Genomic DNA, 19,704 nt, shown 5'->3' with positions numbered 1-19,704 from the left:
GCTTGCATGCCTGTTCCTGACTTCACCCGACTCCCTGCCCTGCACCCAGCTTCAGCTACTACGGACTGCCTCCACGTTGCACCTTTGACCACCGACCAGACTTGGACCTTGCCTCTCGGGTAACCCATGGGACCAGCACGGTTTCGGAGCATATGCCCACGCTGCTCAGGGCAGGTTGCGTTCCCGAGGGGGGCGGGTCGTGAAGGGTGCTGTTATGCACTGAGTTGAATAGGATCCAAAATGCAGCAGTCTGATTGGTCCTAGAACAATAGGATCCAAAATGCAGCAGTCTGATTGGTCCTAGAACAATTGGATTCAGAATGCAGCAGTCTGATTGGTCCTAGAACAATGCAGCAGTATGATTGGTCTGCAGGAGTCACCCAATCCAGCTCCAGATGGAAGGGAATCCACAACCTGATTGGCCTACAGGAGAATCCTGGAATTAGCCAATCACGTGCAGCCCACTGTGTAAATAATGTATATAAAGCAGATACTGTGGGGGAACTTCCATTCCTCCTCACCACTATGAGCTGAATAAAGAGCATGAAATCCACTCTCGACTCCATTTCAGGTGCCCTCCCAGGCGTGGGACAGCCGCTCAGGTGCCTGGAGCGACACGTGTGCCCTGTGGCCAGGGGCGGAGCAAGCCGCCAATGGCGGACGTTCTGCGCACCACCCGCCCACTTCTCCCAAGCCTCCCCCAAGCTGTCAAAATGAAGGAGGAAGGGGGGAATGTTCATTTATATACACCCACCCCATGGTTAAGCAGTATATAAATCCCTTAAATAACTTAGGCTTTCAATACATGTTATTTTATACGCACAAGGATGTAAATAAATACCATTACCTACAATGGACGGATGGTTGCTGAAATTACTATTTAATTAGAGAAAAATCGTTGATCTTTATTAATGATGGGGAAATCCTTATGAACTTTTTGCGTGAAAAAAGGTATCTGGGTTTGAAGATGGGAGCAAATGCTGGTTTATAGAACGTAGAATTGTTGGGTGTTTCCCTTGGAGCGAATGTTTTGAATATTTTTTAATATATAAGAAGAATTGGAAGCCCTTCCTTTTTCTCTCTCCTTTACCCTCTTCTTCTTTTCTTCTTTCCTTAATTTTTGTTTGTATTCTGATTCCTTTTTTATCTTTTTGTATTGTAAAAATATATTTTGTAGTTGATATTAATCTTTGCATTACAGTGGTACCTTGGGTTAAGTACCTAATTCATTCCGGAGGTCTGTTCTTAACCTGAAACTGTTCTTAACCTGAAGCACCACTTTAGCTAATGGGGCCTCCTGCTGCTGCCGCCGCGCCACTGGAGCACGATTTCTGTTCTCATCCTGAAGCAAAGTTCTTAAAAAAGGTACTATTTCTGGCTTAGCGGAGTCTGTAACCTGAAGCGTATGTAACCTGAAGCATATGTAACCTGAGGTACCACTGTATCTTATTTTAAGCTTTAATAAAATCTATTTTAAAAAAAACCCATTTCAAACTTAGGGATAAGGGATGGCTGCGCAAGAAAGTGATGTAGGTATCTGATTAGTACAGTAGTTCTTCAGATTACAGGTGTGGGTGGCTCCACATTTGAACACATGTTGAGGCCATGTGCCAGTTCATACCATCTCCCAAGACTTTAGCATGGCAGAGTGGGCCCATGACTCCCTTGCAACACACACACACACACACACACACACACACACACACACACACACACACACAAAGACTTTTTGTGGAAAATGTTAGCTGTGTACTTCCCACAGGAAAGCTCACGGTACATTTTCTTTGAATGCCGCCTTGACATATTAAACCACGCATTGCCGATTTGCTAGCCCACTCTTCCTTTTTCGATTCATCTTTCCTTTTATGGAAAATGACAACACCTGTCAACATAATGATATGGATTTTGGGTGGGGGGGCGGTAGCAAATATATATATATATATAAAGAGTCCTGCGGCACCTTAAAAGACTAGGCCATTTATTATGGCCTAAACTTTCGTGGACTCAAAGCCCACTTCGTCAGACGCATTAAGTGAAATCTTAATTGGCAAGCGTATGAAGGAGAAAATTGTAAAATGTGGGGTGGATGGCAACGAGATGCAAATAACAGCAGCCAGGGATCATTAGAGCATTATGCTAAATGGGCACACCTTTTACAATAGCAAATTGGTGATAATTGACTCAGCGTTACTAAGATGATTGTGGTTAATAAGTCTACATATCTTTTTATTCATATGCAACATTATGCATTTTTAGAGGTGCTCAGTTTCTCCACAGCACCTAGCATAGGAGACTGGGCCGGCCACTGATATGTACAGTGGTACCTCGGGTTAAGTACTTAATTCGTTCCGGAGGTCCGTTCTTAACCTGAAACTGTTCCTAAGCTGAGGTACCACTTTAGCTAATGGGGCCTGCCGCTGCCGAGCAATTTCTGTTCTCATCCTGAGGTAAATTTCTTAACCTGAGGTACTATTTCTGGGTTAGCGGAGTCTGTAACCTGAAGCGTCTGTAACCTGAGGTACCACTGTACTTAACCTAGTATGTATTCAAGGGATGAGGGGAGCGTGGCACACAGTGGGCACCACCAGGGCAGTTTTTTGGGGCAGACATCCAGGTCCCCAGAATGCAGCTGGGCTGGCTTACCACATTTCAAAGCCTGTTTAATAATACACAGGCACACACGTAACTGCAACTTATGCACATTTAACATCTTCACCTTTATGTGCCTGGCAATATTTTTTTTAAAGGGGGCGGAAAGGAGCTGTCCATCGGGTGGGGGCGGGGAAAGACTTTGGTAATCCCACCCGCCATTGAACCCAATGTGTTTTGACTATATGCGATGTTGGTGCTTTCCCCAGAATTTAACCCCGTGTAAACTGAGAGTGGCCTGCGCGTCCAGTTAAGTCTGCCTCATTTGCACCCGGCATTTGGGGAGGGGGGGCACCTGCCCTTATGCTATCCATTGAACGAGGAGGGCCTCATCTTGGGTGGCGACGGGCCTCCTCTTAAACTTGTTGTTGTTTATTCGTTTAGTCGTGTCCGACTCTTCGTGACCCCATGGACCAATGCACGCCAGGCACTCCTGTCTTCCACTGTCTCCCGCAGTTTGGTCAGACTCATGTTTGTAGCTCCGAGAGCACTGTCCAACCATCTCGTCCTCTGTTGTCCCCTTCTCCTTGTGCCCTCCATCTTTCCCAACATCAGGGTCTTTTCCAGAGAGTCTTCTCTTCTCATGAGGTGGCCAAAGTATTGGAGCCTCAGCTTCAGGATCTGTCCTTCCAGTGAGCACTCAGGGCGGATTTCCTTCAGAATGGAGAGGTTTGATCTTCTTGCAGTCCATGGGACTCTCCAGAGTCTCCTCCAGCACCATAATTCAAAAGCATCAATTCTTCGGCAATCAGCTTTCTTTATGGTCCAGCTCTCACTTTCATACATCACTACTGGGAAAACCATAGCTTTAACTATACGGACCTTTGTTGGCAAGGTGATGGCTCTTCGCCACGGCAAGGCAGTGATCCATGAAGGGGCCTCTTAAACTTGCCTACGAACAAAACTCCTAAGCCTGGCTTGGCTGGAGAGCGGGGCGAAGGCATGGCGCCCCATGCGCTCCTGTCTTACCCCTTTCTACGGGCCGGGGATTAATAAAGTCCCAGGCAGCGCGGTGGTCTCCTGGGTCCGCCTTATGTTGCCAAAGGGATCTCCCCACTTGGGTTCAGCGCTGTGTACCATTCCAGGCGGAGTTGCGGAGGTTAGAGAGGAGCAGCAGCTCTGGGGGCTTGGCTTGGCTTTTGTCCGCCCTTCATTCACTCTCTCTCCTCTTTTTTTCTTTGCAGTAGCCGCTCGCTCTCAGCAGGGGCTCCCTCGCCTTGCCTCCTTGTTTGCTTAGCGGCGGGCCGGCCGCAGAACTACTTTTGCGCACACAGCAGCAGCAGCCGCGTCGCCCTCCCGGGTTTTTGTGCGCGTGTGAGTGTGCGCGCCGCGCTCTCTTGCAAGGAAACTCGACGGATCGCTTGGGGCGCCCCACGGTAGCGTGCCTGGAGGAGCCGTGCCTTTTCCGCGCAGCCCGATCGCCCGAGGAAGAGGAGGGATAACCGCGGGGGCTTGTTGACACAGGCACGATCCCGGGAGTTGGAATTCCCCCCACATACACACACACACACCCAGCGCGAAGGTGACGGGGGACCCTGGCGGCTGCAGCTGGTGCTTAAGAGTGCTGTGCGCGGAAGAGGCGCTGCTACTTAACTGCTTTCACGTCCCTTATTATTGTCCTGGAGCAAGAAGGGAGAAGACGACTTGATCCAGCACCCCTGCTCTCTTCCGCCTCCTCCCCGGTGCACTTTCGCCGGAGATGGCATTTTGGGTGAGTTGCTCGCTTGTTTTTCCCCCACCCACCCCCGGCTAAATTTGCGTTCTCTCTTTTGTTTGCACGCTCCCTCCAAGACCTGGTGGCTTTTGCCCGGGCTGGGAGAAGCAGCAGCAACAAAAAAGAAAAGAAAAGAGGGGAAAGTGTTTTTTTGTGTGGTATGTGTGCTTAATATTTTTTGCATTGAGAATGGTGGAAAGGGGGATCTCGCAGAGCCCTCCCCCCCGTCTCCTCCCCCCCCCCCGTTTCTCATTTTCTGCACCTCGTCTAACCAAGTTTTCCCCTCCGGCGCCCATTCATTCCCCCTTCCCTCCTTTCCCTTCCCTTCCCCGGCGCAATCGAGGCGGCGCACGCGGCTTTTGAATGGAACTTTTCCACGCCGCGCGAAAGGGCATCGGCTTTGGGCGGCTTCTTTGGCCGGGTCCCTCGGAACTTATTTGGGAGGCCTCCGATCTGGTTTGGGGGGTGGGGTGGGAGGCCGGCATCGCCTCCCTCGCCGGGCACTGAGGAGCGCTTGTCTACACATCTGTGTGTGTCTGTGTGTGAGTTGGCCGGCCGCTGCGTCCTCGGGAGAGCGAGGTGTGTTTACAAGGAGAGCCTCCGGCCTTCCAGAATGACCCTTTTATTCTTGCCTGCCCGCTCGCTTCCCCCATTTCGCTTGCAGCCCCACCCCGGCAGCCTAGCAAGAGGAGTGTGTGTGGGGGGGGGGGGATAAGGGCGCATTTCTGCCACTTTTAAGCCTTGCCAAGGGAAGATGGGTTTGGCTGGACTTTTCCCTCCAAAGAGACCAGCAGTGTTCCTTGGGAATCTCTCGGTTTCAGCCATCCTAGCCCTCTAGAGTGGCCCCCATCTCCCTGTCCCATTTGTCTGGAGGAGGAGGAAGGGGGGGAAGGAGAGCCATCCAGCAGTGGCAGCAGCAGCAGCAGAGACCCTTCCCCTCCGAGCACTGGAGGGCTGGACTTGGTCCCACCCCCCTCTGCCTCCTTTGTTCAGATGGAGGTGCTTGTTTGTCCCACTGGGAGCTCAGGAAGAAACATGAAACCTGCTTACCAGAAGGAGGGAGAAGTGGGGTGGATGCGGGGAGAGCCCCATGCTCCTCTCTGAAACCTGCCTATATTATGGGGAGTTGGGGGGCGCGCAGTGTGGGGGGGAACAGACTAGCTGATGTACTTTTCTGCCCATGTGCATGCTTAGGGGGAGAGGCTGAAGGACTTTAGAGAGGGAAAGTCCCGTTGAAGGGGAGACTGAAGATAGCCCTGCAAAGGTTCCAGCGATTTTTGCTCTGTGTTTGGAACAGGGAGTGTCCCACTCTGTGTACATTATTACACACACGCACACCCTTCTTGTGATCTGCTAGCAACAAGATTCACGGAGATGTTCAGTACAAGTAAAGAAGATCTCAGTTTGCACTCTCACCTCCCAGCTTTTAGGCTAAGCATGCCCAGATTTGATGGCTTGCAAGAACTTTGTCTGCAGAGTTGGCGGTTTCTGAGTAAAAAACCCCCCCAACCACTTGCTTAAAATCACTTAATTGTTGGGTTTAGTTCCCCATTTGACCATCCTTTTGTGCTCACCCCAATCAAAGAGGCGAATGGGATGATTCACCCTCTCCCCCCCTCAGTGCATGTTAATGAGGTAGTAAAAAATTTATGTACAGTATCCTGGGCAAACGGTAGTTATTACATGGCAATTAATTCAGAATCAAGCCTGTGTGTGCTTTGCGAGTATGCTAGAAGTTGTTCATTTAAGACAGATTCATTTATCAACAGAGTTTATAATTCACACACAGGATCTCCCCTTCTGGATTTTTTTTTGGGGGGGTGGGGGTCAGGATTGTGGCTTGGGTTAAACCCCTGTTTCCTGCAGGCTGTGGTCCCAGTCTGGATCAGTTCCCCCCAGAGACAGATGTTTATGGCTAAAAAAAGGGAAGGGCACTTGCAGCGCCAAGCTGAGTGTTAGCATCATGTGTACTTTGGTCCATGCAAAGCTCAAACCATAAGATCACAAGACGAGCCCTGTTGATTCAGGCCAGTGTGGCACACCTAGTCCAGCATCCTGTTCTCACAGTGGCCAGCCAGATGCCTGTGGAAAACCTCCAAGCAGGACAGGAGCACAGCAGCACTGCTCACCTGTGATTCCCAGCAACTCGAATCCTGCGTCACGCAGCCTCTGACAGAGCACAGCCTTTGTGCTCATTCATCAGATGTCAGAATAACAAAGTGACTTTTTCTTTTTTAGTTTGTTGTTGTAGTGTTTGTTCTCTTTTGTTTATTTGCGATGTTTGTTACGCTTGCAGAAAACCCAATAAAAATATTATTTTTTTAAAAAAAGAATCAGAAAGTGGCAAAAGCAGGCGGGGTCCTACTTTTCCCTGACCTCCGCTGGGTCACAGTTGAGGCTGCAATCCAAGCGCCACTTAACCTGGGAGTAAACCCCATTGGAACATAGGAATCTGCCTTCTGCTGAGTCAGTCCAGTGGCCAGTTTAGCTCAGTGTTGTCCACAACAAATGGCAGCAGCTCTCCAGCATTTCGGACACTGGACAATCCCACTCTGGGGATTGAACCTGCGACTTCCTGGAGGCTGAACCTGGGACTTGCTGCTGACAGGGCAGATGCTCTGCCACTCAGCAACAGCCCTTCCTCCCATCTGAATCCAGCAGAACTTCTGGGCTAGACGTGGTTGGGATTTCCCTGTAAAGGAGTCATAATTACCATTAGCGCACCCAGTGGGTATGTAATCTGCCAATACGACATTTCATTCAGGAACGCTTTCCATTCAGTTTGGAATAACTGGGCTTGTTTTCAGGGTGGGGGGGGGGGTTAAGAAAACCAAGTATCCTCTTGCTGGGAGAGTTAGTGAGAACAGCTAGTGGTATTCTGCCTTTCCCACAGGCCCTCTAGCTACTGAATACAGTGGTACCTCAGGTTACATACGCTTCAGGTTAGAGACTCTGCTAACCTAGAAATAGTACCTCAGGTTAAGAACTTTGCTTCAGGATGAGAACAGAAATCATGCTCCGGCAGCGCAGCGGCAGCGGGAGGCCCCATTAGCTAAAGTGGTGCTTCAGGTAAAGAACAGTTTCAGGTTAAGAACGGACCTCCGGAACGAATTAAGCACGTAACCAGAGGTACCACTGTAGTACAGAAAACCTGAGATGTGAGACCCTCCCCCTTTTTAAAAAAACACCAATTCTTCCCCAAAAGGCCCACTCCTCCTCCTGTAGCAATGTAGACTTGGGCATCTATCCTGACAATAAATATTACTAGCTGTGGACTCATAGTACAAAATCATTGCCTTTCTTTGGAAAAGTTGCCAAACTTTGCTGCGGCTGACCCTGAGAGAGGGAATTCGTGCTTTGGGAAGGACAGCGTTATTAGCCGGAGCCTGCACTGTGGGTGGGTTGCCAGGAGATTTCCTTTGCAAGTGTGTCAGATGCAAATCAGAAAGAGAGGAGGGGGAGCATCAAGACTCTTTTTCGCTAACAGCTGTGGCAGACGGCCACTTTCATCACCTTGCGCTGCCTGCAGAGGAGCAAATGTAGCACATTGTGGTGTGACCGTTTGCCAGCAGATGTCACCCCCTGCGCTGGAGAGAGATGGGAAGAGTCCCTGAAGATTTGGGGAGGAGGGGGGAGGCCCTCGCTCCCTCTCCTCCAGGCAGAGGCTGGGCTTGGTGCTTTGTTAAGCCACCGCCTTTTCTTTTAGGCCAAATCCTATTGTCGCCCCATCGTCTGTTGCGGGCCTTGGGGGCATCTGCGCCCCAAGCCACTTAGCTGCATTTCCAATCAAGCTGACAACGCTGCTGGGTCAAAAGTCCAGAAATAATGGACCACTTCCATGGGACGCTGTGCCGGGTTGACTTGGGGGAGAGGAAGGGACATTCCTTTAAATGAAGGACATCTGGCAACTCTGCTGCTGGCTGCCGGCTCTTTGATTTACTGGGGTCAAGTGGGTGGTGCCGAGATCTCGTTTCATTCGTTCAGCAGAGGCTAAGTCACCGGGTGCGTGGGTGTGAGAAGAAGAGAGCCCCAATATAACCATGTGTACAAATGAATGCTTTGGAAGACTATATTTGGTGCTGTGGTCTCCCAGCGTATGTTTGCAGTCGCAGAGGGTTGCCATGTTAGTCTCTTGCAGCAAGGAACAAGGCGTCCGTAAGACCAGGTTTTTCTAAGCAAGAGCCCTCATAATCTGATGTGCAGCATGGACATTGAAGGTTATGGATGCCCCATGCCTCCATCTGTCCAGCTTCTCAACAGTCCTTCACTGTGACGCTGTGGTCTAAACCACTGAGCCTCTTGGGCTTGCTGATCGGTGGAAGTTGGCGGTTCGAATCCCTGCGGCGGGCTGAGCTCCTGTTGCTCTATCCCAGCTCCTGCCAACCTAGCAGTTTGAAAGCATGCCAGTGCAAGTAGATAAATAGGTACCACTATGGCGGGAAGGTAAACAGCATTTCCGTGCACTGAGGGCCTTCTCGGTAGTGGCGCCCACCCCGTGGAACGCCCTCCCATCAGATGTCAAGGAAATAAACAACTGTCTGACTTTTAGAAGACATCTGAAGGCAGCCCTGTTTAGGGAGGTTTTTAATGTTTGGTGTTTTATTGTGCTTTTAATTCTGTTTGGAGCCACCCAGAGTGGCTGGGATAACCCAGCCAGATGGGCGGGGTATAAATAGTAAATTATTATTATTATTATCCATCACAGTGTCCCGTTGCGCTAGAAGCGGTTTAGTCATGCTGGCCACATGACCAGAAAGCTATCTGTGGACAAACGCCGCCTCCCTCAGCCTGAAAAGCGAGATGAGAGCCTTTGACTGGACTTAACCATCCGGGGTCCTTTTACCTTTTACTCTGTAGTGTGATCAGGGAACACCCAATTGTTGGCTTATGCGTGCTTGCGATTTATTCATTTATTTAAACAATTCATACGCCACTTAACTACAGTAGCAGTTTACAAAGACACAATACAAAAATAAAATAAAACAATCAGTTAAAACGCTTGCTGGAATAATAATAATAATAATAATAATAATAATAATAATAATAATAATGGCACTGGAAGGTCAGTAGGGAGGGAACCTGTCTGACCTCAGCTGGAAAGAGTTCCGTAAAATTGGGCCCACAATACTGAGAGCGTGACTCAGTGCATCCAAGCAATGGGGGACCGTTAACAGTGTTACTCCCTTGAAGACCTCAGTGACCAGGGCAGGGATATAAAGGATCAGGCAGTCCTTGAGGTATCCCTGGCCCAAATTCTTAAGAGCCTTGTAAATTGACCCAGGAACCTTGAACCTGGCCCAGTAACGTATGGGCAGCCAGTGCAAAACTTTTGAGCACAAGATGGTTCAGCATCCGTTTGAAGATTTCCAGCAAGGGAGAACGCTTTCCCCTCTGTTGGTTCCACTGTCAACCTGTTCTTACTGACATGCTGAGAGGGGCCTGTGCATGTTGCTGGACTACAATTCTCATCATGCCTGACCATTGGCCATGCTGACTGGGGCTGATGGGAGTTGGGAGTCCAGCGACAACAGGAGGGTCGTGAGGTGTGTGGTATACAATGCATCCATAGTAGAGAGAATTGTTTCCAAAGTTGAGGTTAAAAAGGTGAAAGCAGGAAGACACATGCATGATGAGCCCACATGGGTGGTTTACTAGCACATGAATCCACAAAGGTTTAAAGGTAAAGGGACCCCTGACCATTAGGTCCAGTCGTGGCTGACTCTGGGGTTGTGGGACTCATCTCGCTTTATTGTCCGAGGGAGCTTCCGGGTCATGTAGCCAGCATGACTAAGCCGCTTCTGGCGAACCAGAGCAGCGCATGGAAACGCCGTTTACCTTCCCACCGGAGCGGTACCTATTTATCTACTTGCACTTTGACGTGCTTTCGAACTGCTAGGTTGGCAGGAGCAGGGACTGAGCAACGGGAGCTCACCCCGTCGCGGGGATTCAAACTGCCAACCTTCTGATCGGCAAGTCCTAGGCTCTGTGGTTTAACCCACAGCACCACCCACAAAGGTTTATTCCTCCGTAAATTTGTTCCTCTTTAAGGTGCTGCAGGGGTCTTAATTTAAACGTTTTGGGATACTTGGAGAAAAAGGGTAGCTGAGAGACTGGAGGTATTGGCGTGTGCATTTAAGGCCGACATCTCTGGTTGTCATCCTAAAAAGAAAATTATATAACATCTTTTTTAAAAAAGCATGGGCATTAAAGATTCATGGCACTTCTGGAGCCCTGGCACTGGAAGCAGCAAAGCCTTGTTTTTGCCGGAGAACTTTCACCTTCTGCAGGAAACCCAGGCCAGTTTCCCTTTGCGTCGTTGGGTGGCCTTGAATGCGTTGGATCCTCTCAACATTTGTAAAATAGGCCGCAGGCTACCCAGACACACGGCAGGTACTTGCAGCAGCTATTTGTATTGTTAAAAGTTCTGCGTTGCTTTCAAGGTGTACAAATGGCCTTGCAGAAAAGTAAAGCACGTGGCAAGTTTGTGTGGGAAGGTTTGCAGTGGTTCTCAAAGGGTGTGGCAAGTGTTGCGGAAAGATTCATGGACAATTAAAGAAACATTTAAACATGTCAGTGCATTGTAATAGAGTACAGCATAGCATAGTATCAAAATAAATTTTTTTTGGGGGGGGATATACAACCAGAAACATGTATCCATGCCTCTCTTCAAGAATGTTGGCTATTCTGCTATGGTTTTGGACAACATATTGTTGTGAAAAGGAATTTTCAACAAATACAAAGGATCAGAAAAGAGAAAGCCTTCTTTGTGTGAGAAGATGAGAGTTTGTCTCAAATTAGACCTCACATAAATGAGATTACCGGGCAAGAGCAAGCGCACACCTCTCATGGAGTTTGTATACATGCTTCACATTTAAGAGGCTCGTTTATAACTATATTTTGGGAATGATTCATGTTCTCATGTAGCTGTGTTGTTTTATACTTTTCTGGGTGTCCCATGATAATAATACAACGTAGTTGTGTTCTGTGTTGTAAATCAAGCACGGCTAGGAGTTGCTTCTGTCTGTTTTCCAATGTATTTCTTATCAGTAACAAATTCAGTGAGCAAATTTTTGTTCTGAAAGTGTGGCCCAGAGGAAAAAAAAGTTTGAGAACCACTGGTCTAAGTACAGTGGTACCTCGGGTTACATACGCTTCAGGTTACATAGGCTTCAGGTTACAGACTCTGCTAACCCAGAAATATTACCTCGGGTTAAGAACTTTGCTTCAGGATGAGAACACAAATTGTGTTCCAGCAGCACGGCAGCAGCGGGAGGCCCCATTAGCTAAAGTGGTGCTTCAGGTTAAGAACAGTTTCAGGTTAAGAACGGACCTCCAGAACGAATTAAGTACTTAACTTGAGGTACCACTGTAGAGGGGAAAGCGGAAAGTTTAGAAACACCATTGAGGAAGTTAGACCTCGACGGAGCGTTGAGGCAAATGTGATGGGGCACTCACTTGTACTTTGCTTACCTGTGTGCCTTGTTCACTCATAAAAAAGCAGGCAGTGAGGTGGGGGTGTTTATTTATTTATTGTCTGAAATGGGCGAGGCGAGGGAAAGCCCTCCTCAGCCCATGAATGGGCCATTTTGGCCATGACTAATTCATGGGAGGGGGATGCGGGTGGCGCGGTGGTCTAAACCACAGAGCCTAGGGCTTGCCGATCAGAAGGTTGGCGGTTTGAATCCCCACGACGGGGTGAGCTCCCGTTGCTCGGTCCCTCCTCCTGACAACCTAGCAGTTTGAAAGCACGTCAAAGTGCAAGTAGATAAATAGGTACTGCTCCAGTGGGAAGGTAAACGGTGTTTCCGTGCACTGCTCTGGTTTGCCAGCAGTGGCTTAGTCATGCTGGCCACATGACCTGGAAGCTGTCTGCAGACAAATGCAGGCTCCCTCGGCCTATAGATCGAGATGAGTGCACAACCCCAGAGTCGTCTGCGCCTGGAACTAAAGTTAGGGGTACCTTTACCTTTACCTTTAATTCATGGGCGCATTAAAATAGTTAGGGTGTGCTCCGAACTGATACTCTGGGATAGCTCAGGCAGTAGAGCATGAGACTCTTAATCTCAGGGTTGTGAGTTCAAGCCCCATGTTGGGGAACAGATTCCTGCATTGCAGGGGGTTGGACTAAATGACCCTCGTGGTCTCTTCCAATTCTATGAAAAGTCCACAATACTGTGATATCTTGGGGAGAAGCTTCACATACCTTCCCTGGGGAAGACGAGTGTCTGAGACCCTGGAGAGCCACTGCCAATCAGTGTGGACAAAAACAATCTAGACGGACCAAGCATCTGACACTGACAGGTTCCCTTGTTCATTCTGGTGCTTTTTGGGAAAGACTGACAATGGGACTTCTGTTCATCTCCCACCTGAAACTCACAAGATGATCTCATTATGGCCGAAATATCTCTCTGACAGCCAGCAATGTTTCTGATTGAATGCCATTGGTATGACATTCAAATATGCCAACAATCCTCACACTGAGGGTGGAGGTTTTCCAGTGGCAAGCAAAGAAGTACTTGCACGTGCAGAGATTAAGGCTTGCTTAAGTTTCTGATAGGGACGCTAAACCAAGGAGCCTAGGGCTTTCCGATCAGAAGGTTGGCGGTTCGAATCCCCGCAAAGGGGTGAGCTACCATTCTTCAGTCCCAGCTCCTTCCCACCTAGCAGTTCAAAAGCACATCAAGGTGCAAGTAGATAAATAGGTACCGCTCCGGTGGGAAGGTAAACAGTGTTTCCGTGCGCTGCTCTGGTTCTCCAGAAGCGGCTTAGTCATGCTGGCCACACGACCCGGAAGCTGTACGCCGGCTCCCTTGGCCAGTAAAGCGAGATGAGTGCCGCAACCCCAGCATCGTCCGCGACTGGACCGAACGGTCAGGGGTCCCTTTACCTTTACCTAAGTTTCTGATATGCCCCAATCACAGGACAAAGAACGGAATCACAGAAGGCAGCAGATGGAAAGCACCTGCCAGTCTGCAGTAGCCAGAGACGTGATGGGAGGCGTTCTGTTGCACAGTTTGCAATATCCTTTGCTAAATTCATCACTCTTATCCCGTAGCTATCATCCTTTATCTCCTTAAGCCTCTGCTGTGGTTCCCTCTCATTTTTCTACATCAGCCACAAGCTCCTGGCACTAGTGACAAAATGAATCACAGTAAGGTGTTTGTGGGAGCTGCTCGTTCCAGGTGAAGGAAGTGTGTCAAAGAAGCCAAATACTTTATATTTGATCTCCAGTACAGATAATGCATGCAGGAGATCTGGGAATGTCTCCTCTTTCTCAGCTACCAAATGCTTGCAAGGGTCTCCCTGATGACTTTATGATGAAGGTGTGTTATCTGCATTTGCAGCAATTCCTTGTTGTCAGCGTGGACTTGATCAGTAAAATTAGTTTTGTGTTTTGCGAGAAATCTGTATTAAATTGTTCTCGCTGCTGCACAAACGAACGCACTCTCTCTCTCTCTCCATCTGCAGATTAGCCAAACAGGTTAATAATTTACCAGTCCCCCTCTTCCTTCCCTCTACATCTGTTGTAGTTTTGTAAAATCTCATTTGGGAAACAGCTTTGTTAAAGATCGCCCTCCCCTTTTACCCATAGCACACTGTTAATCTCCTGGGAGAATGTGCTGGCATGGAAATCTTTGCAGGCTCCTTTCTGCTGCTCATTTTGGCTCCGGCCAGAGTCCCTCCTTCTTTCCCTCTCTTAGTTCTCTAACAATGCCCGGGGTGCCATATTCTGGAGCCAGACTAGGAGAAAGATGGAGCACAGAAAGTCCAGGTTGGAAAGATGGATGGAAGGTTTAGTTAGCCCCTGTGTGGGGGCAGGTAGGAACTAGACTGAAAAGGCAAATGAAGATGGCATAAAAGGTTATTTATTATCTTAGGAAGCTACCTTATACCTAGTCCAACTTGTTGGCATCTGTCTGTCTCAGAAGACAATGGATGAGTGTGTCTTTGATGGGGAAGTCAAACCATTGGAGGGTTTCCAGCGCATTCTGTGGTTGTAGAGACTGATATGGGAGAGACTTACAGTGGTACCTCGGGTTACAAGCACCTCGGGTTACAAACACCTTGGGTTACAAACTCCGCTAACCTGGAAGTAGTACCTCGGGTTAAGAACTTTGCTTCAGGAGGAGAACAGAAATTACGCGGCGGCGGCGGCAGCAGAAGACCCCATTAGCTAAAGTGGTACCTCAGGTTAAGAACGGTTTCAGGTTAAGAATGGACCTCCGGAACAAATTAAGTTTGTTACCAGAGGTACCACTGTATTGTCCCTCACAAATCCTCGCATTTCCCCAACTTCCTTTTGGCAAGGAATAACAATAAGACTTTAACGGTGGTTTAAGTTTGTAATGTTAAGTCTGCATTGAACAACAATGAGCATATGATGTTTCCTTTGGGCCTTCCAGAGTAGTACTGCTATCCGGGAGCCTTGGGGGTGGCTAACCTTTGGTCCAGAGTCATCTTAACCATAGGTGCCAGGGGTGTGGGGCACCCGGGTGCCAGGCTCTCAGGGGTGCCAGGCTGAGAGTCCGGAGCCCGAGAATTGGAGTCTGGGGAAGACCCCGTCCGTCGGTTGGAGCGCCATGGCTGGCTCTTCTGCTGTGGTCGGCTCTGCGCCATGAGTTCGGGGGCGAGCAAGCCAGCAAGGTGCTGAGGCGGCCGGCTGGCTCTGCCCTTCTGTGTGCCTGGGATTGGCGTAGGTCTGTGGAGAGGCTCATCCAGCACATGCTGGTTATGCCATGAGGCGCCCGGCTTTGCTCAGTCACCGACACTGACGCCTTGGGCTGGTTTGTTGTGTGCTAGGCTCCTTATGTTTCCTGTTTTCTTTTCCTGAGCTGAGATAAGCGTGGTGTCAGCTCCCTAAAAAAAGGTCGACAACTCTGGGGAACCTTTCCTTAAAAAAGCTAAACAACTTTGGGGTTCCCCCCCTAAAAAATGTCGACAACTCTGGGCAATCTGCGGGGGGGGGGCCGCCGGGCAGATTTTTGCACCCCGGTGCCACATAAGATTAAGACGGCCCTACTTTGGTCTTCTGTGATGTTGGACTACAAGTCCCATAACCCCCCGCTATTGGCCATTGTTCCTCAGCCCTGCTCCTTAACTAGAGATGGTGTTTCATGTCACGCTGTTACTGTAACCAAAAGCAACAATTTCCAATTTACTGTGATATATTTTATTAAGGAAGTTTCAGACAAAGCAGTCACAGTGTCAGGGCTGGTCCAAGACATTTTGATGCCTGAGGTAGAGGAGCAAATGGTGCTCCCTCATCATAGTGCCCTCCCCTTTTCTCTCGTGTCATGGTGCCTAGTGTTAGCCGCCCTGAGCCCGGCTTCGGCTGGGGAGGGCGGGATATAAATAAAATTTATTATTATTATTATTATTAGTGCCAAAGGCCCATCAAGTTGTCCCCCCCCTTTTTTTTTGCGGCACAATCCCACAAGTGCCTCTCTACCTCTTTATGGCAATAATAAATTTGTGCTTCTTTTAATGACAACCCAATTTCTCCCCCTTAGGCATCTGCCTCAGTCTGCATAATGATAGGGCTGGCCCTATACTGGGACAACTGTTCTCTCCTCGACTCTGACACATTCCTGTTCCCGCTTCAAACGCCACCCTTTTACTATGGCAGATTTTGCTTCAGAGCTCCATACTTACTGTTACAAATGCCTTCCCCTGGGGCTCCGGTTCCTCTCAGGAGTTAGCAAAGTCAAATACCTCTCATCAACGATTTTCATGAGTATGCACTACAAAAAAGCTATGTTTTCTTCAACTTGGAGTTGATGTAGCCTTTAAAAAGGACCTTATTTGACATGTATACCGTATGGTGTTTTGGGGTAGGGTTATTTTATTTGTTTTATTGTGTTGTATTGCATTTTTATATATATATAATCCACCCTGGTACCTTATGGTCAAGGGTGAGTAACAAATGTAATAATAATGATGATGATGATGATGATCCTAACCCACAGCGCACACTTGGTAACAAGACACAGATTTACAAATGTTCCGCCAACTCTTCTTTCCTTGATGGGCTTGTGTACTTAGAATTCTATGACTTGAAAAGTTCAAGGTGTCTTTCATGCCAGAGCTGAAAGATGTGCTGCTAATGAGACAATTAAAAGAATAAAACACAAACTCAAGGTCAGATAAAACGTGCATTCATAGTCCAATTTTAAATGTCTTGTGGAGGGGAAAGCTCTCAGATTTTTCAGCTAGCCTAGCTAAAGTGAAGTACTTATACAGCACACCCCTGTGTGTGTTTACTCAAAAGTAATTCCCACCTCCCACAATCCCACTGATTGTTGTTAGCCGCCCTGAGCCCAGCTTCGGCTGGGGAGGGCGGGATAGAAATAAAATTTATTATTATTATTGTTGTTGTTTGGAATCTGGGTAAGGGCCAGCTGAACCTCATGGGCACCAAAAGCAGTCTACCAGAAGACCTCAGCAATTTGGATATTATGATCCCAGGTCATTTAGAGCTTCATCAGTGAGACCTGCAGCAAAATGCAGCATGGAGTTCCCCTGTTTAAGCCAGCCATGCCCTTTTGCAGGACACTCCATTCCATTCCCCCGCTTTTGCCCCTTTCCTTTTGTGAAGCTTGGGGTTCCTCAGGCGTGCTAATTCCTTCCTCTTGTGCCATTATACATACAGCAGCTCAAAATAAGCTCTTTGAATTGTGACTAGAAAACAAACTGGAAGCCAGTCAAGAACTTTTAACACCGTTGAAAAATGTTCAGAATGGCAGGACCCAGTTAACAACCTGGCTGCTGTTCTGAAGCAGTTGTAGTTTCCAAGTAGTCTTCAAAGAGGCTCAAGTGATTCACAAGTGTTTTCTTGTAAACCTGCCCGTTTCCTCAGGCTCCGGTGGGTGAATATATATTTTGAAAGACGTAAAACCAGCACCTTAAAATGCAATAAAACAGATTTTAAAATGCAGTGCTAAAAGCTGCCCTCGACACCAAAGGGCAGCCCCCTCGAAGTGCCTTAAGTTGCTTCTGCGAAAGGCTTGGGCCTTGGAAAGACTCCTGAGGAAGATCCCTCATACTTGTTGCATTGGGCCATCAAACCCAGCACTCTGCCTCTGATAGTAGCCAGCCTGAAACCCCCTGTAGTTTCCTCTCAGCCTCTGGTGCTCCAGGGATGGGGAACCTGTGGTCCTCCAAATGTTGTTGGACTACAACTCCCATCCTCCTTGACCATTGGCCATAGTGGCTGGGGTTGATGGGAGCTCTGGTCCAATAAAAGCACAAATAAATACAGTGGTGCCTCATTTTTTAGTGTCTCGGAAGCGTTTCGGTTTTCGAACGCCGCAAACCTGGAAGTAATTGCTTCCGTTTTCAAACGCGCCTCAGAAGTTGAACGGCTTCTGCTGCGTGTATTTCAATTTTTCCAATTGAACTTGCAGCCAGCCTTGGTTTTTGAACGTTTTGGAAGTCGAACGGTCTTCCTGAATGGATTACGTTTGAGAACCGAGGTACCACTGTAGTTAAAACAGAATCAGCAAAGCAATAACCCCCTCTGCCACAAACACATTTAAAAGGCTGTAGAATATTAATCAGCCAAAGGCCTGGTAGCAGAGGAACAGGGGTTTTTTGCCTGGTGCCTAAAGATATGAAAGGAAGGTGTCAGACGAACCTCCCTGTTCACACTTTAACTAAGAGACCTTGGTAGTACTGTCTTCCCTAAGGCCACATTCACAGCAAACATTTAAAGCGCTGTGATACCACTTTAAGCAATCATGGCTTCTTCCAGAGAATTCTGGGAAGTGTAGTTTGTTTCGTGTGCTGATTGTTGATAGGAAGCCTCTTATTCCCCTGGCAGAACTACAATTCCCAGAGTTCCCTGTGAAGAGGAATTGACGGTTCAGTCACTCTGGGAATTGTAGCTCTGTGAGGGGTCTCCTGAGAACTCCAAGCACCCTTAACAAACTGCAGCTGAACTGAAGCCACGACTTTTTAAAAGCCGCTTCAAATGTATGGCATGAGTGTGGCCTTAATCCGAACTGTCTTCGTGGAACGTGCTTGTGTGCCCACATTTCATTTTCCTTTAAAGCCAAATAGAACACTTACCGCTTCTGTGCCCCACGCTCAACAGCAGGCAGAAATTACCGTATTTTTCGCCCCATAAGACGCACCTGACCATAAGACGCACCTAGTTTTTAGAGGGTGAATGCAAGAAAAAAAGTATTCTTTAAAGGGAGCGCTGAGCAGAGTCTGTATGCATCCCAGGCTCTGCTCAGTGCTTCTTCACGAGCCACGTGGAGTGCATGGAAGGCTGCCCTTCTCCCTCCTCGGGGAAAAGCCCGCAAGAGCCACACACACGCTCCATGCGACTCGTGAAAGGGAGCAAGGCTCTTGGGGGCTTTTCCAGGAGGTGGGGGAAGGGACAGAGGGGCTAAGCCAGAAGCTAGAACAGCAAGAGGGAGAGCTGCGCAGCGATCCCTCTTGCTGTTCTGGCTCCTGGGATAGCCGCGCAGCCTGCATTCGCTCCATACGACACACACACATTTCCCCTTACTTTTTAGGAGGCAAAAAGTGCGTCTTATAGAGCGAAAAATACGGTATGCTCATGAGGAGGGGAAGAGGACACAGAACATAGTTTCCCCACCTGCCAGGAGCACCGGTTCGTCATCTGATTCCGGCAATTGGAGGCATTTACAGCTACGGCCTAGTCGCTTTGGCACATGCACCCATGTTAATGTGAGAGGAGAGGTTGCTGGGGCGGAAAGCAAAATAACGCAGGATGCATCATGCGGGAAATTGGTGCCTTGGGGGCCTGGAGGAGAAAAGCTGAAGCAGGATAATGGTTTGAGGGTACTGATGCTGCTACCTTGTTAAAGCTGAGCAAGTTTTAGCTCGACCCGGATGGGAGATGGCAGCGGAGAGCCCCAGGTAAGCTTCTGTGAGCTTACTGAAGTGCCGTAAAATGTAAGTGTAACCAAGTAGATTAAAAAAAACCAAACCCATACTCCAGGGTTTCTGAAATTGGGCAATCAGTCTCTAATCAGTCATAGTTATCTGCTGCTAGTAGTAGTAGTAGTAGTGCAATTTCGTAACCACTAGTAGATGGTGAATTTGGCCTTTTTAAAAAACATTTATGCCATATATTACCCACCCTTCCTCCAAGGAGTTTGTGGTAGCATGCATAGTTCTTCCCTGCCTTGTTTGGCCTCACGGTAACCCTGCAATATAGGCTATGCCTAGTTAGCTTGCTAGCTGAGCAGGGTTTTTGAACCCTAGACATCCTGTATAAGCCCTGCTCTAGACCAGGGGTAGGCTACCTAAGGTCTGGGGGCTGGATGCAGCCCAATCGCCTTCTCAATCCAGCCCGCAGACGGTCCGGG

At 48.5% G+C, this 19,704-nt stretch overlaps 1 protein-coding gene across 1 annotated transcript in view; it reads left to right on the top strand.

The window, feature by feature from the left end:
- The first annotated feature begins 3,823 nt into the window (after window positions 1–3,823).
- Window positions 3,824–19,704, top strand: part of PLXNB1 (plexin B1) — a 138,800-nt gene continuing 122,919 nt past the window's right edge. Inside the window, exon 1 of the mRNA XM_028719730.2 lies at window positions 3,824–4,360. The gene's annotated coding sequence lies outside the window, so the exon portion shown is untranslated. The remainder of the gene's footprint in view (window positions 4,361–19,704) is intronic.

Source organism: Podarcis muralis, chromosome 2, assembly GCF_964188315.1.
Source record: "Podarcis muralis chromosome 2, rPodMur119.hap1.1, whole genome shotgun sequence".
NCBI classification, from domain to species: domain Eukaryota; kingdom Metazoa; phylum Chordata; class Lepidosauria; order Squamata; family Lacertidae; genus Podarcis; species Podarcis muralis.
This window is presented reverse-complemented; position numbering and strand designations above follow the sequence as displayed.